Source organism: Kogia breviceps, chromosome 8, assembly GCF_026419965.1.
Source record: "Kogia breviceps isolate mKogBre1 chromosome 8, mKogBre1 haplotype 1, whole genome shotgun sequence".
Taxonomy (NCBI): domain Eukaryota; kingdom Metazoa; phylum Chordata; class Mammalia; order Artiodactyla; family Physeteridae; genus Kogia; species Kogia breviceps.
Genome location: NC_081317.1, coordinates 63,446,932 through 63,465,903, shown reverse-complemented (window position 1 = coordinate 63,465,903; position 18,972 = coordinate 63,446,932). Strand labels below are relative to the sequence as shown.

Below are 18,972 nucleotides of genomic sequence, written 5' to 3'. Positions count from 1 at the left end.
GGTGTGTCTACCAAAATGCACTGGTCATCATTAGAGATGTGCTTTTTGATTGGAAATGCAGTCTGTCAGCATCAAATAGCTGAACTTATGTCATTTGAAGCCTGGACATGCCATCACCACTTTCCTGTTACAGTATGTTCCTACTTTATTCTCAGATGATTTTGTTTCGTATATAATTTCTCAACTGAACTCTTTCATATCTAATTTCTTTCAAAATAGGGGATATTTTATATATAGCTAAACATGTTTTGGGGGTTTTTTTCTGGCATAATTATACTGTCTCAAGTAACATAAAAATAGGGACACCCAAGGCTCTTAAAATGAAGCATGTTGTTTTCATTTTTTCTAATACTTCTTCTACTTGATACAAAAACATGTAGATGATATTTTCTTTAAATTCTTTTGGCTTGATAAATAGTACTCAAGGGAATTTTTACATCCATATTACTTTTATTAGCTAAGAAACAGAATACTCATGTAAACCATATTTATTACACAACTACAAACTAAGCACATAATCACATATATTCACAGAGTCAATATGCCAGTTTGTCAGAACACTCATTTAAGAAAAAATCTCAATATGGTCAATGAATTGCTAAGATTTCAATGATTTTCTCCTGGGCCAAATCCAATGGTCTTTTCCTGATGCTGTTTTTGTTATTATTATCATCATCACTATTTGTGATGCACTAAATAATCATTTAGGAATTTTTTTTAACCCTCAGCATAAAAGAATCAGTGGAATATTGGCAAAAGTCGCAGGTGCTTCAGCATTTACTCAGAAGCATCTTCCTTTATTTTTATGTAGAGTAAATAGATATAGCATCATAAAATTCCAGTACTCCAAAAAACAAAAACCACCTTAGAAAACATGTTGTACCACTATCACATATTATAAATGATAAAATGAAGGCCAGAAGGCAATGCTCCCAGAAAATCTTATTAGATGGAAACATTCCCCTTATCTGCCTTCACTACCTTGCAAATCTCATATTCTTTCTATAATCTTACACCTGCACAAATTTTACACCCATAAGGGAGGACACCTTCATAGACTCCAGTAGGCATTTATTATTATCCTAGCCTCTCCTATAACATTTTCTTCATGTCCTTCTAATAGGATCTATCATCTCTGTTATAGTTCTCTCTGGTTGTGCAGCCTTGTGCAAATTTCACACTTTCTCTTAATCTCAATTTTACTGGAAGTGAAAGTCCCTCTCTCACAGAGGTATTATGAGGATTAAAAGAGATAATCATTGTAAGGAATTTAGCACATCACCTGGTACATTTTGTGTGCTCAATACTTCTTACTATTGTTGTTGGGTTAACTTATGATGTATACACCCACATGTCCTTCCCCTTCACTCCTTAGGGAGTTCCAAAATGAGCTCTTATTCAGTCTGTAGGCCAGTGACTGGCACTTGTTATGCATGTGTTCACTTTCATTAAATCTGTGTGGAACACATTAAGGAATGAATATTCTCACATACTTGATCCCTAGAGAAATTCTTTCTCCACGTGTCCTTTAGGATAGGCATAATGTCTTCTAATCCTTTGTGTATATACTCTTAACTAAAATCACTTCCAAAAGTTTAAAATGAAACACTGAACGAGCCAGTGCTTTTGTTATATGTGTCCTTAATAGAGTCAGTTTTTTTAGGTTTTACTTGAGAAATTTCATACCAAATTTAATAAGTGTGCCTTTCTTTGATTTCTCAAGAAGAAAATGAAGTCCCTCCCAAATATATTGGATTTCATCCTTAATTTATATTCAACCTTTCCCTGATACTGTGGTTTGACCTGAAAATTTTGTAGTTATATCTCTCTATTTCATGCATGGGCAAATGCTCTAGCAATAGTATTCAAAACAATTTTGCATGGTAAGCCTTTTGTATAACATTTTATATGTCATGCTTGAAATTTACATTAGAAGAACAATTGACTTACTAGCTAATGATACTTTTAGGGAACTGTGAAGGTTCATGAATAAAATTAAATTTTATGAATAATTTGAAGTAAAAAATCTTACTTTAATGATTGGCTTAATAGATAAAAGTGTATTTAAATATAATAAATAAATATGTGTATATGTTATAATTATTTCCAGTTTTGAAAAGTGCCTCTTTGCAGTGACAAAATAATCAGTATTCATAGTGATAAACATGTTTACTCTGCTATTGCGAACAGGTTCACTGTACAATAACGATGCCACAGTATACCCATCTCTATAACAGATTTATATCCTAGTGGATGAACAGACTCACTGTACAACAATGATGCCATGGTAATCCCATCTCTATAACAGATTTATATCCTAGTGGATGGACAGATACTATGAACATGGGAAACCAATTTTACTATGAGACCCGTTAGAACCTCTTGAGGTTAGAGACAAACCTCACAACTTTCCGGGAGAGAGTCTACCTTAAGTGAGTTCACTTTAGAGATTTTATAGCTGGGACAAAAATCTTATTTTAAAAACCCACACTTGGAAAATAAAAACACCCTTGCTCCCAAATTATAGATGTTCAGAGTTTACAATTTGTCCATTGATTCACAGGTATTTTCAAATGGTGTTTTTAAGGTAGAGGTAAGGGTAGTGGGAAGGAGGATCCCAATTACACTGCTTCAAAATAGAGTATCTGTAATCTCTGTCTTCTCTGTCTCTCTCTCACTCTCTCCCTCCCTCACCATTACCCCCTATAAATAGCCAGCACAATGGAAGTATCATCATAATAATAACTATTGGATCTGTTAAAAGTTGCTATGTATTTTGGAGTAATAACAAATTTTCCTCAACCCCCTCAGCCTTTCTCCACCCTCCACATTGCTCCATTTCCTTTTACAACAATACAGATTATTGTCCATCCCAGTACATGGGGCAAGAGTGCTAGGAAACCAGCAAAATTTCTATGACAAGTTTTTAGTGATACCATTATAATTTCTGATAATTTCCTTATGGGCTAAAATAATCATGACTTAAGCGTATAATAGAGACATCAATTTGGTTTGAAAAACCTTCTACTTTTAAATTTATTTCAAAATAACAAAGTATTCATAATGACATTATCTCTCCTTGTCATCTACCAGGTTGCAATAAGATGCAATAGTTGAAATAAATACTTGTTCTTGTGTTTTTATAGAAAATATATTTGCATTTCTGTAATAATTATATATTGAAATAAACTCATTGAATATGTGACTATAACAAAAACAACCGATATTAAATAACATACTTAGCCAATTTATTTGAATCTGAGATCAAAAATTCAATATATATAATTGATACATTGAATATATTCAATATATAGATATATATAGTGGGATGGTTTGAACTAAATGCAAAAAATTCCTAAGGTCAAATGTTCAGGTAAAATGTGTCAGAATACAGGTCAGATTGTGTTTTTGTGGATGGATATCCATTATGACATAGTTAGCTATTAAATATGTGTAATAAGGTATTTAATGCTGCAAACAAAGCATGACAATCAGTTGTCCCACCTCCAGAGACAAAGAATGACAGGAAAGTTTCAGTTTCCAATGTTTTCACCCTTGTCAAAAAGGCAGATATGAATATATAGAAACCTATTTGAAAGTTAACAAAAGGAGAAAAAATACTGTTTTCATTTCTCCTCTCTTAGATTCCTTCAAGTTGAGAGATGCAATTTTCTAGAGAAGATGATGATGACAGAAGTTTATAGAGATCTTTCAATTTCTACTTACTCCAGTAAATTTATCCTTCTATTTCTACTTCTGCTTCTGTTCTCCTGTGAGAGTTCATATTAAAGTTGGAAATTCTTTGCTCATTGGAATAAACTCTTCATATTATTTCCAGTTATTTCTTTAAAGAATACTCAACCATTGATGATCTTTTCCTTCCATATACTGTCCAGATCTTACTATGAACTCATTTTGTAATCCCAAAGACTGTTGAAGTCTGCTGTATTAAATGTATATTTAATCTCAGCCTCATTCCACAGAATGCTTGGGTGCCAATAGTTACCATATGCCTTTACAGCATCAATTCACACATACTTTTATAACCATCAGCCCAGGACAATTAGCTATAATAAGATGGTTTGCCAGATCATTGGCTTTAATGAATCCTTAGAATGTACAGTATTGAATCCTCATTCCCTACTCCATATACGGTTTTCATTTGAAGTAACAATTGCAAATCATACCTGAAGTAGAAAGAGGTAAGACAACATATTCTTGATCCCAAATGGAGTTATTGATTCTATTACTAGAACCTGCCTCCCAACTCCATCTAGACCAACTCAGTTGTGAATGGTTTTACTACACAAACAATTGTTCAAATCTAGGATTCATTCTTGCCTCTTTTTCTCTCACCATCTACTTCAAATTAAATAAATCCTTGTGGTTCTGCCTCCAAAATACACTGTGATCCCATCCTCGTCCAAGCCATCAAATTTCTGTCTCTCTGAACTCTGCAAACATATCTCCTAAAAATTAGTTCTCCACAAAGCACTTTTCATAAAATATGATTTAGATTGCTATACACTTTTGCTTAAAAATGTTCAATGGCTTCCAATGGTATTTATAGTAAAATCCAATATACTTATCATGGCTTACAAGGCTAAACCTTATCTCACGCCTCGTTCCTTTTTACTTACTATGGTCCAGGCACACTAACATTCTTTACCCTCTTCGAACATTCCAGCTCCCCTTTCCCCTTTCCCTCAGAGGCTAGAAATCTCTTTGTACTCCTTCCCCCCTTCATCCCTTCATATGGGGAACTCTATTTTTCCTTTGAAGCATTAAATATCAACCCCTGTCACAGCCGTTTTATATTTTGGAATGTTTTTCTTCATAACATTTATCAAAATTGAGGTTTACTTTTTGTTTATTTAATCCTTTTTCTACTTTATTTAATCTAATTTCTACTGTGAAATCGATAAATAAATATATATATATATATATATATATATATATACCTTGTCTGTTGCACCACTGTAACATTAGCCATCTTCCTAGTACAGAGTAAGTTCTTCATACATGTTGGCAGAAAGAAAGAAAGGAAGGAAAAAAGGAAGGGAGGGAGGGAAGAAAAGTTTGGAAAGAGGATGTGTTTCAGAAAACAAATGTTTAGCAAAATTAACACAAAAATTTTTCTCTAGTTTACATAGAATTGATTTTCTAGATAGCAAAATTTTAGAGAATATATGCTATTGCCAGATATTAGGCCAGGAACTAGAAAATATTTCTACTTTTCAGGGGGAGAAAAACATAATACTGTACTTTAACAGTTCAAAGAAATAAATACATCATTGAATAGGAACTAAAAATATATAGCTAATATTTGTGTGTCCAATAATTTTCTTCTAAAGTTCAGTCTTCATTTATCTTCATTTATCTTACCAAAACTTTTTAGTTACTTGGATTTTTCTGAATGTGTTTTTCTTTTTTTTCTTTTTGGCCTTTTTAAAGGATTAGTTTGGGGCTCAAATTATGCATAATAAAATATTCTACATGTTGATAATTCTTCAGTTTCTACTATTTTTGTTCCTTCAGTATGTTAACTGCGTATCTTTGAACTTTATTTGTCCCTAAACTCTGTAATCTCTGTGAAAATGAAATAAAGTATATTTACCTGCCATCAATTACTTTCGTATGTTGTCTGTGTCTTCATGGATTTTTTTTTCCTTGAAGTATCATTTCTCTTCAGTGACAGACACTTTCATGAATTAAGGTTTGTGTAACCTGTGCTGTATTTCACAGGTAAACTCATTATTTAGCTATTTAAAATGGCTAGTACAGGATCAGACCCATTACTGCCATGTAAAGTCTTTGGACCAATCTTCAAGACATTCTTCAGTGTTTCATTCACCTTTGTCCTTCCTGCTTTAATTATCCCACAGTGATCAGTAATGTAGTAAAAGTGAAAATCACCTAATTAGCTTTTAATTAGCACACACTCTATATTTATCATCTTTGGCTACCTCAGACAGGCAACAATGTCAAAAAGAAAAACAAAAAATTTAAAAAAAAAAAAAGAATAACAGCTCTGATACAAATCCCAGGCTCTCCAAACATATGAAATTAATCAGTATCATCTTTCTTTAATTTCAAGGATTAATCTATACACCCCCAATTTTTCTCAGATTTCTATTATAAAGATTTGAAAAATAATAACTAATTGTTAAAAACATCATTTTAGTTTGCATCTGCTAATCCCAAACTCCCAATCCATCCTTACCCCACTCCTCCTTGGCAACTACAAGTCTGTTCTCTATGTCCGTGATTCTGTTTCTGTTTCATACATAAGTTTGTGTCATTTTTTAGATTCCACATATAAGTAATATCATATGGTATTTGTCTTTCTCTTTCTGACTTAGTTCACTTAGTATGATAATCTCTAGGTCCATCCATGTTGCTGTAAATGGGTGGATAAACAAGGTCCTACTGTATAGCACAGGGAGCTATATTCAATACCTTGTGATAAACTGTAATAGAAAAGAATATGTAAAAGAATGCATATATGTATAATTGAATCACTTTGCTGTACAGCAGAAACTAACGCAACATTGTAAATCAACTATACTTCAATAAAATAATTTAAAAAAAAAAAAATAGAAACATCATTTTATATGGCTTGCTTTTGCACTTCCACTGAGTTATGAGTTACTCTGAAGTCAATGAACTGGCTTGGAATAAAAACACAGAGATTTAAAAAGAAGCAGTCTAAATTTGACATGTGCATATTGAAACTATTGAACTTTCCGTTTGAAAATAATCATTTAATTCCATTATGTTTCACTATATCTCTCAAATATTTCAACTATTATGGAGAAAATTGAATGTATTTATATCAAGATGATAACTTGGAGAGGAAACACATATTCAATTCACAAAAGATGCATAATAGGACAATATAATCTGTGATAAACACACACACATTTGTATAATTGACTCAGAATTTTAAGGGAGAAATAATATTGTTTTTAATACTATCATTCCTATCAAACACAAAACACTAGTCCATGGTGCACTGCTGTGGTGCACTGCTGTGTGCACTGCTGTGTTCTGTCAAAAATTTCATACTTATATATATATTACCTATATCTATATCTATCTCTCTCTATATTAATCACAAGGCAAATAAAATCTTAATGAAGTTCATACAATAATATTTTGTAGTCAAGCCTTCAGGCTGTATTTATCATGGTGTTTACATGTTTATTCAATTTATTAGACAATATTTTGGAAGCAACTAAATATATTTTAATAATAATTTTATTTGAATGCCAAAAGTTTAGCCAGTATTCTGAGGTTTTGGGGTTTTTTTAAGGTGATTTTTTTTAACATCTTTATTGCAGTATAATTGCTTTACAATGGTGTATTGGTTTCTGCTTTATAACAAAGTGAATCAGCTATACATATACATATATCCCCATATCTCCTCCCTCTTGTATTTCCCTCCCACCCTCCCTATCCCACCGCTCTAGGTGGTCACAAAGAACCGAGCTGATCTCCCTGTGCTATGCGGCTGCTTCCTACTAGGTATCCATTTTATTCTGAGTTTTTTAATGATTGTGTAGAATATTTATTTTGCAGACTTTTGGTTCACTCCATGATATATAATGGAAAAAAATTATACTACATGTAAGGTTAAAATCAAATATTAATTTTGTTATGCTGTTGGATATTTATTTCAAAATTATGGCCACCTGATTTTGTCATGTGAAACTTATAGTGGACAATGCATAAATACATATATTAACTTTATGAAATACTACAAATTTCTTATAAATAGCTACATTAAATTATTAAATAATCATAAATATCAGTGTCTTCATATTTATATATAAATTTTACAACAAAAAATTTAACATATGCACAGAGAATTTACTATCTTAATGAAAAGCTATCCAGCTATCTAAAGCACAGAAGATAATATTATAGAGCAATATTTTTAATACCTGGAGATAATCAAATGTGAAGGTTCAAACAATAAAGCTTTTATTGAAACCAAAGGAAAATATCTTAACAACCATGGCTAAGGCAACGATTTCTTAAATAGGACACAAAATCATACAAAAAGTAATCACACAAGAAATAAACCTAAGAAACTAGAATAAATTAAAATGAAGAACTTCTATTCATCAGGAGACATCAACAGGAGATGAAAAATTCCACCAAATGGTTTCATATACAATATAAATATCCAGTGGTGTGCTAGTAAATGTTTAACACCTAGTACTCCAGAAGAAAAGTCCTATTTTTTTAGTGTTTGCCAATATATGTGCTGTAAATACTTCTACCATGGTGATTTTAAAACTACTAAGCAGCTCTCAAAATTCTTGACACTTCAACAGTGGGCTCTTATAAATCAGGTTAAGGCACCCTAGCATATCAGTGTATATACCCAGCAAAGGATTCAATACCCATATGTATATGATTTAAAAAAAGATAAATAACATAATTTTTAAAGGATAGATAATAGATAATACGACAAATAGTTTTAAAAATTGTTTTTAGTACCACTAATCTTCAGGTCATTCAAATTAAAATACCCCTATATACACAACAAAATGGCTAAAATAGAAGGATGAAAAATTCCAGTGCTACTGAGTATCTAGAGCAACTGAACTCTCACATCCTGCTGTTGAAACCTGAAATAACCACTTCGCTAAAATGTCACTCTCTCCTAAACAGAACATACACATAGCCTATATGCCCAACAACATATATACACATATTCCCTAAAAGACATGTTCTAGATATCCATATGACCGTTACTCATAAGAGCCAAACTCTAGAAGCTATCCACATGCTTATAAATGGGAAAAAGGACCATAATTTGGTATATTCACACAGTTGCCTACTAAACAGCAATGAGAAGGAGTGATTTACCACTGCATGTAATCTTACAGACGTAACTTTGAGCAAAAGAAGCAAAGCAGTACCTATCATATGTTTTCGTGTGTAAAACGTGATTAAGTAGGCAAAGTAATCTATCTTCCTAGAATTCAAGAGAGTGCTCATGTTCTGTGGGTAGAGTTACTAGAAAAGAGCAATTAAGGTGGGGGCTACAATGTACTCTAATTTTTATCTTTTTTTTTGTTTTTAATTTATGTAAGTGCTGGTTCTATGGGTGTGTTCATTTTGTGACAATTCACCAAGACTGTGCACTTAAGCTCTGAGCAATTTTCTCTGTGTATGTCATGTTTATATAAGAATATTAAAAAGACTGGAGATGACATAAATTTTAAAAATATTTTGTACCATTTTATAAAGTGAAATGATTTGTAGGTTCATTTAGATATATTTGTAAAATATAAGTTACAAATTAAAAAATAACTTCTCAAGGATAAAATTATTGTTCTGTGCATATCCAAATAACATTTTATAAAATGTCTTCCATTATCAGCAGAATCCTTCTGGAAGAGCAGAGGGGTTTTCCCTTGATTCTCTGTGACACTGGTTTTTCATAATCATACATTGTTTCTAAAAAATATCACCAAAGGGAACACATCAGAGTGCCCAGAGGTGGTTGCCTACAGTCACGTAAAACAACTTCTTCAAGATACATTTCAATAATGCTGAATTACCAGATAAAGAGGAGACTGAGTCAATCGCCTCTGTGTTTCCAAAGATATCGTTCCCCCCAGATATGAAATGTATGATACAAATGCCCATAGTATCTGTATTTTATATGTCAATTACAAGCTAAATCTTTATCATGTTTATTATTAAGGAACAGATAAACACTGAAAATCCTTTTACTAAAATAACCCAATCAGTTTCACAACACAGACTTATGTTTACTTATATTCTGTAGTAATCAATTATAAATGTAATCCATATTCACATTTTTCACACGTTATTGAATGCATTAACCACAGAAATTAACAAATAAATAACACCTCCCCAAATCACCTTAGAAGTTACTGGTGATTTCTTATCATCTCTATTTCCATACTTACATATTTTACTTTCAACTCTCTAAAGCTCCAACATCAAGTTTTAATAGAAGAACTCAATTTTGATAAATCCTGACAGGTGATAATTTTATAAGTTTTACTTTCAATAACTCATTGCCTTATTCATTGGCATCAAATAGACCTCACTATAAATATTTTTAATATATAAAATTGTCATTCATATCCAAAGAAATTTTGTCCATGGTATAAATCTTTACAGTCCTGAACCATGCTTCATATTCACTTAGAAACTTATCAAAGGCTATATCAAATGACTACATTACTATAATTTACTCAAGAACATAAACATTAGATAGAAAATATCACATAGTTTCTTCAGAATTTCCATAAAACGTAAACTATCAAGCCACCTATGCAAATTCCCTTTACTGTTATTAATCAAGCAGGGGTAATAGAGAAAAACTATAAAATTTAGTATATTAATTATAATCTTACCATAGGCTCACAGGTTAGGAATTCAAAGAAAAAGTTCACCACCCTGAGACCTAAAAAAGTACAACCAAAAACATTTTGTATTAGTATAGGTATTGCATTTTAATTCAAGATCATAAAATGTTAAATAGTGATTCAATATCATGAAAATTTTTATTTTGTGTATAATTAGTATACGTATAATTTGACAATTTTGACTACATTTGTCTGAAATAGCATTACTGTTACTCAGCTCACATCAAACTATTGTGATTTGAGATTAATTACTCTAATTTCAGCTCTTTAATGCAGGGATGACAAACAAGCAGAGAAAATGTGTCCCTTTGCTTCTTGTGGGACTATGGATGAGGGACACATTTGCAAGCAAAATGTATTTTGCATATATTATCTTAGAAAGCCTTCTCAGTTATACTCAGTTAACAGTGTCAAATACATACATACACACACACACACACACACACACACACACACACACACATGCTATTGTGTACAAATGTGATTAACATACCATAATCCAACTGATCTCTGTTTTAATCAGTGGGTAATATATATCTCTGCATGACTATAAATATTCTCTATCATCATTTTAAAGGTCATGTAGTATTCCATAGTTCATTGTAGTATTCCAATAGCATTTTATGAAACTGGTTACTATTACTGTCATTAAATCAAGACATTTGATTACCATCACATGTGATCATATTTAGTAGTTAACGTGTTTTGCAAGAGTTTTATCATTTTGATGCTGTGGTAACTTGCTTATCAACACACATTTATTATGCCCTTGAATTTGCTTCCTTCAAGGTAGATAGTGTTCTATATGAACAAAATAAGGAAACTGAAGATTTCATTTCTACCCTCAATGAAGAAATTAGTAGCATTTATGAACACTTTAGAAAACTCATGAATGACTGGTATATACGCAGGTGCTCTACTGTGTAATGTATTACAAGTTCATAGAAGATAGAAAATTGACATTCATTATGTAAATTCCTTGTGAGTGGTGTTGCTTTGGAGGATGTTTTTCTCAGATTTCTATTCATTAAATCTTTTCTACTACAAATGAAGGAAACATTATATAACATAGTTTATCTGACAAAGGAATGTTATTTAATTCTTAGGAGGCATTATCATATGTGGAAATGATTTTGACAGTAACAGGAACCACTTGAAGAGTGAAATAAAATGTTTCTAACATTCTTCTGATCAAATGTTAGTGGAAAACAAAGTATTACTATCACTGAAGTATAAATATTTACATTAAAATGTATTGTTCTTATTCTGCAAATTGAAATGCATGTGTGGAGTTAAATCTTCCATAATGAGTGCTCAGACTTTCTTGGTCAAAATCATCGAACCAAGAGGTGGCAGAGACTCGACTGTATTCTGAGTATCTGATTCTCAATCCATTGTGTTTCACTCCAGTTACTGGCCATGGCCCCAGGTCTCCTTGCTCCCAAGTGGTTACACTGTTTACTAGCCCTCCATAAATGTCTCTGCTGCCCATCCCTTTTACTAATCCGAATGCACATGGACTAACCTTGCCAATGTCCCAGGCTCACTATTCTACTGCTTTCTGCTTTCATTTTCCCTATGGGAGCAAGGAAGAAAAAGATTTCTTCAGAAGATCTACTTCCTACTGATGTTGGTTGAAAGGGAAGTCTTTCCCAAGAATCTAGTGTGATCTGAATGCTTATAGGTCAGAAAGTCAATCAAGGAATTATAGTGACTTGCCCCCAGTGCTCCCCTCTTTTATCAAGAGGTGCATCAATTTAAATTTGGGGCAAATGTTAAATTAAGTGTTAGAATCAATATTCGGTTGAAGCTAAGTATTGCCATCGTGGAATGAACTCCTTGGATACACTAATTGAAAGTTTTAATTGTTATTACCATTTTATTATTAAAGATTTAAAGTCGACCTTTAAGATTTGACATTATAATACAGAAACAATGATTTCTTTTAGCACTATCAGATGCTAGATTACTCCTGCAGGCACTGTGTTGCATATTTGCAATACAAATTGACACTTTCAACTGAATAATAGAATTTCAACATAAAAAGCACATAAGGTTATTTATGTTCTCCAGTTACACATAGAATGCTTGTCTGTATCTGAATGTGAATACTCAGTAACAGTACATCCAAAGGACATCCTTGTTCGTATTACTGACATTGTTATACTGGTTAGATATGTTGGACACGCAGACTTGAAGTCACTGCTTATGTTTAAATTCAGGGATTCTAGAAATGACATTAAATTCATTTGACTAGTTGTTTTTCAAACCCAAGGCCAAGCCAGGGAGGTGATTTTAGGCATATAAGAAAGCCAAAGCAGAAATATGGCCCACCCCAACTTTAATCTACCTTTTTCGATGATTTACATGGCCTGATTCAGGCAAGAATACTGAGTACTGGGATATACGTAAAGAGGAAAGAGTCCATTTTAACATGATATGAATGAGATAAATATTGTTAGGGGAGAGATTTGTGGTGAAGGATCAGTTATTAAACTGTCAATGACATTGGCACTGAGTTACTGTGGTCCTTGATGCATTTCAGGAAATTTTATTTCAGGTAATAAGATTCTAGCTAAATGAATTTGATCAGGTATACTTCTTTCATTTGTGCTACTTATCTTTGGAGGAACAGCCACTCAGAAAGAACTTATGCTGAGCCAAGTAAGCAAACTTCAGAAAAAAAAAAAAAAAAGAGAGAGAGATTGGTAATTCTGGAAGTCTAATATCCTAAACCTATGACATTCAAGAAGGAATGCTTCATAGTAATGTCTATATAACTGTCAAATTACTGCAGAAAACTTAAAAAGTTGTACTTGAGTAAGTATTTCTGTAGATTACAGCTATTAATTAATGGATTTACTGGATATGTGGCTGTTTGGAAAAATTCATGGAATTGGCATTTCAGATGGTGATTTCTCTGATGTTAAAACAGTTTGGAGTACTTTATTTCTTCTTGGCTCAATTTTGCTGAAAAGTTCAATTTTTAAAGGGGGTGACAAAAGATTGAATTTTTAAATGATTTGGAAACCTAAAAATTGTGAAGTTAATTTAAATAATTATAAATAATTTTAAATAATTGCAAATTATTTTAAAGACAGTTTGATGGGTTTAGAAAAATAATATTTAGTTGGCAATGTATAAATAGTACAATGCTAGGATTTCTATACTTTATCTCATATATCTTCAACTGGCATTCACAAAAGTCTCTTGTATCTCCATTGATACTCACAAAAAGTGAGATTATTTTCCACATTTTCAGTTAATAAAATGGAAGCTAACAGTTGCCGGAATATACTCCAAAATGTCTTATCACTAATACATTGTGAAGTCAAAATTCAACTCAAGCTTAATTAAGTTCAGAATCTCAATTAAGCCATATGCCATAAATAACTTTTACTAAAAATAAGCAATATGTAAAGCACTGGTTTAAGTATTTTGTATGTATCAACTAATTTAATTCCTACAACTGTATCTAAACTTTATCCATGAACAAAACTTGAGCTGTGAGAAAGTTATTGTGTAAATGTACTATTACACAAGTTGCTTTTTGTTGTTGCTCTTTTTGGTTTTAACCCACAGATCCTGGTATCAAACTGTTCTGTGAACCATTATACAACACAGTTTCCACATTCTATTTTATTATGTGCAATATTTCTTGCAAGTGGTATTTTGATAAATATATATATATATATATATATATATATATATATATATCAGATTCAGGGGTCATGTAATTACACATTTATTATATGTCTACTATCCCCTTAGTTGATCCTTTAAAATATTAATAGTAGTTAACATTGATTAAATATCTACTATGCATCAGGAAGTATGTTAAGTGCCATAGGTTCAACTCATTTAATCCTTAGAACAATCCTACCAGATTATGATTACTGTTCTTATATAGATAAGACAATTGATTAGAGAGGTTAATAAATGTGCCCAAGAGCATAGAGGTAGAAATGGTACCGCTGAATTTCAAACACAAACTCTCTTACTCTATTCATTACATGCAGCACAGAAATTCTGATTCTTTTAATGAAGAGGAGGTGTGAAAGAAATTAAGGGTTTCCATTTTATTCTATTTAGAATGAAATAAAAATTCAACTTCATAAAACATAGATATGACTACACTCTGTTTTTTAAATGAATGTACAAGAATAGTAAACAAATTAAATCCTTCCAGTCTTACAACTCCAACATATTATGATTAATTTTAGATAGAGAAAGCTCCATAGTGCCTAGCTCATTAAATGCTAAACTAAAACTATGCATTATTTAACAGACATGCCAATTTCTAAAATTTTCTGCCAATAAATTTTAGAATACGTGAGATTTTACAAAATATGCAAGTTTTATATAATATATAAATAATTTTGGTATGTTATCAGAAATGCTTTCTTAGAAAACCAGATAGCCTTCTGTACATTTAGAAATTGCAAATAATATGTTTATTTAAAAAAAAAAAACAGACTTTGAACTCTTGCTTCTTTCAAGACTGTCAAGCTTATCATCTCAGAAACACAATTCTTATTATAATTGCAGACTACATATATGGGGAAAAAATAGTGGATTGTTTCAATGAAACCTGGCATATTGTAAATTCTCAATAAATAACTAATAAACACCTAAATAAAGAAATAATTCAATGTTTCAATAAAGAAGTAATTGCTGACAGGCCCTTAGGAAGAAAACTACCGTGTATTTAAGTGTTAGATTTTTACCTTAGCTCAGTAACATCCAGACTTTCAATGTCTTATTTAATACCTAAATCATTCCTTTCAAAGCACATCTTAAATCCTGGGAAAGCTGGTGGGATAGGCAGTGGTAAGTTTTAGAACTATTAACTCATCCCATAATTAGGTAATTTGTATATCTGTAAATCTGTTGCTCAACTATAACTATAAACAACACATATAACTATATAATGTTAGTTCAGTAATTCATTTATCTATTCAATAACTATTTTTTGAGCAACTGTGTGTCAGTCACTAGTATTCTAGAATGTGAGGTTAAAGTGATGAACACGACAAACAGGGTCCGATCTCATAATTTTTATATCCTGGTTACAAATATGATATTTAATGATTTTATATTTGATTGCCACTATCAAAAGCCACTACAAATGCTGCCCTAACACTCTAAAATCTTTCATAAGGATTGTTCTTCAGATGTTCCAAACCCTAGCTTAATGTATTTTAATAAGTTCAAATGGGTTTAACACTATGACAGAAAGTTCCAGTTATCCCCCAATATCTATCTTTCCCTGTTTTTAGCAAAAGAACTGCTGATTTTTAGCTAGGTTTATGTCTACTTGGAAAAAGATTCTTAGTCTTGGTGCCATAAGACTAAGCTCTTGCAAAAGCATGTATGTGGAAGTAGAGTGAGAAACTTCTAGGAAGTTCCACTGAATGTAGAGAGTACGCCCATCTTTGTCCCCTTTTCTCATTAATTCTCTAGCTAGAATGCAGCACTAACGCCTGGAGCTCCAACGGAGGTTTTGTTTGTTTGTTTTTTGTTACTGTTGTTATTCATGAGAGGCTACCCTCCTCTTTCTGCTCCCTTAAACTCTACTCTGTTGCAAGTAGAGTAATAAGATGGGAGGAGACTGGATCCTGGACAGGCTACGTCATCTCAGGCTTGGATGGATGACCATTTAAATGCGAATGAGATATGCTATTGACACAGAAAGCAGATTAGTGGTTTTCAGGGACTGAAGGATGAGCAGAATGTGAATGGCTGCCAGTAGGTACAGGATTTCTTTTTGGCTCATGAAAACATTATAAAATTTAGAGAGTGGTGCTGGTTACACAATGCTGAATACACTAAATCCAATGAATTGTACACTTTAAAAGGTTATACGAAAAAAGGATTTTATAGTATGGGAATTACAACTCAAAAAAGCTATTATAAAAAAACGTGTGCCTTATATCACCTTATTAGTTTAATATGATCATAAAGAATTTGGATACATTTTACTGTGACAGAAAACTAATTGTACAGCATATTCTTTGGAGACTCAAATTTGTCTGAATCTATTAGTTTCCTACTGTGCATTAACATGTTTGTATATATTAGAGAAAATGGAAATGACAAGAGATGGCGATATTTCTTCCTTGGTTTAAAATCTACTGAGGAAAGATGTTATTCATTTATCAACTGACACCACAAACCATTAATCTCCCAGGGCTTTTGTGAGGATTTCATTATATAATTGGAAGTTATTTGAAAACTGCTATATAACAAAAGGCATGACTAGGGAAAAAAAAGTTGCCAAAATACATTATAGGCTGGAATTTGTCTTTTAGCCTGTTGGTAGTGGTGTCTTTGATATCTTTATAACTGAACGGATATCTGGTTTGAAATTGTGCTTACAAAAAACCAAAATGTTAAAACCTCTAAATAAAGTTTTATCCTTGTTAAAAAGGTATAAAATGAAAGTAATGATTATAAATATTTCTGGTGTCAAATAGATATAGAAACATTAAGCAATCCATTTTTGGAGTGGGAATTTACGTGTTTTAAACTAAAATGTATAGATCCTAATGTTTAATATTTTGACTCTTAGATATCACTATCCTTAAACATGCCACTCCAAATTACTCAAAGCATTAACATTTTATTAAAAATGTTTGTTGTGCTCATGTGATGGCAACAATAACTTCCAACTATAAATGGGTATATTATAAGGACATTCTCCAAACCCTTTCTCATGGGTGGTATTGTCATGTCATAATTTTCCTAAGTTGATATTCAGCCACATTAATTAATAAAGCTTCAAAAATAATAACGCTCATCCTAAAAGTTGTTGTGTTGTAGATACCTACGCATTTGGGAAGAAATTAAAATTGTAAATGATAATTTCCAGCATAATATCATGATCTTTTCATTACTGGAGTTGGTTATACTGGGAAATCTGTAAGAACCTGTGAAAGTTCACAGGATTGGTTTAACCTTTATGGAAATTATTTGGTAGCTATAGCAACATTTATTTTCATCTCACTTCAACTGTTGCAACAGGTCAGATAAGCTTTGGAGCTTCAGTTCAGCAGCTGCCATCATGACTGTTAGATCGTTTTCCCTCCCTATTCTCAAAGTATAGAGCTGTATTTGGACCTCAGAGGCCCTTTCTAGCTTACTCTACATATTGGCTACTTGAATAACCCCCTGGAAAATACCCAGTATTCCTTATTCTTTTCCTTTTACCATTTTCTTGGCAATTACCAACACAGAGGTAAAAGTGAGGTATATATCAGTACCTCTCAAACTCAAAAGCACACACCTCTTAAACGCACATACAAATCATTTGGGATTCTTAATAAACTATAGATTCTCATTGATAGTTCTGGACTTGTTAGAAACGCAGCATCTCAGGGCCTGTCCTGGAATTATGGACCAGATTCTTCATTTTAACAATATCAGCAAGGTTTTTAAGCCATGGGTTCTTTACCTCTAAGATGGGGTAGTCATAGATCATGTACCCCACAACCTCTGTCTCCTCTTTAATCTCCCTTCCACTCTAATCCTCCCCATCTCAATTAGATGATTTTCCATAAAATCCTCTCTTCTAAGCTTTGAAAAAGCAAGCTGCTATACCTAAATGTTTGCTTCCTATTGTGTTATTCTACCACACAACTAGCCCTATGCAATGCTCATGTTTCATCGTCATTGTCATTTCTTAACAGTTACCTACCCATTACATTCCTAATAGCCATGAAAGTGAAATATTTCCAATCCCCCTTTCTTCCGTATCTACTTCTCTCTCCTGCTATGACATAATTTGCTCATACGTTTTTAAGTGGATTAAAGTTATTCATGTTAACAACTTCAATTTTCCTATCTCCATTTAAATAATGTATGTGTATCTTCATCTATTCCTAATATATATATTTTATTTCCAAGAAAGGACTCTCTCTCCTTCTTGTATTCTTGTTTTCATCTTCTCTTGCCTGTCCTAAACACATCTTTTATGCTTTTTCTAATGACAATCAATTTCCCATTCTCCATTTGATCATTCCTTTCAGCTTATAAATTCAAGCTTTACCTTTCCTGGAGAACTTTGCCCTTGATCCGCCTACATCTTCAAGCTTCTATCTTTTATTTTTCTTTTGGGTGGGCACTCTACACTTACGATTTATACCTAACAATATGTTGTTTACCCTAATAACTATAATGGCACTCTTTACTGAGCATCTCCAATAGTGCCAAAACATCAAATCACATTCTTTTTAATGTCATCATCACCCTCAAATAATTCACAGCAGGTGTACTTGTTGACTACTTCCTTCTTGAAATTCTCTTATGCCAGGGATTCTTTCACTGCCTTCTTATTTTTTAGTTTTAGTTTTTTTTCTTTTTTAATATTCTGATGATTACAGCTTGTGGGTTTTGCTTTGCTTTTTTCTCTTTCCCAGTATCTTTAAATAGAGGCAGACTTGCAGCATGTCTACCCTCAGCACCAAGCACAAGGCCCTGGCGCATAGCTGTGCTCGGGGATTTTTGAATGAATAAGTGAATCAGTGCATGACTATATTTTGTGATCCTCTCCTAT

The 18,972-nt window shown here is 32.3% G+C and overlaps 1 protein-coding gene across 47 annotated transcripts in view; it reads right to left on the bottom strand.

The window, feature by feature from the left end:
• Positions 1–18,972, bottom strand: part of PTPRD (protein tyrosine phosphatase receptor type D) — a 2,126,684-nt gene that overhangs the window by 1,151,059 nt on the left and 956,653 nt on the right. For all 47 annotated transcript variants that reach the window (XM_067041545.1, XM_067041546.1, XM_067041519.1 and 44 more), the window contains one exon: positions 10,407–10,456. The gene's annotated coding sequence lies outside the window, so the exon portion shown is untranslated. The remainder of the gene's footprint in view (positions 1–10,406; positions 10,457–18,972) is intronic.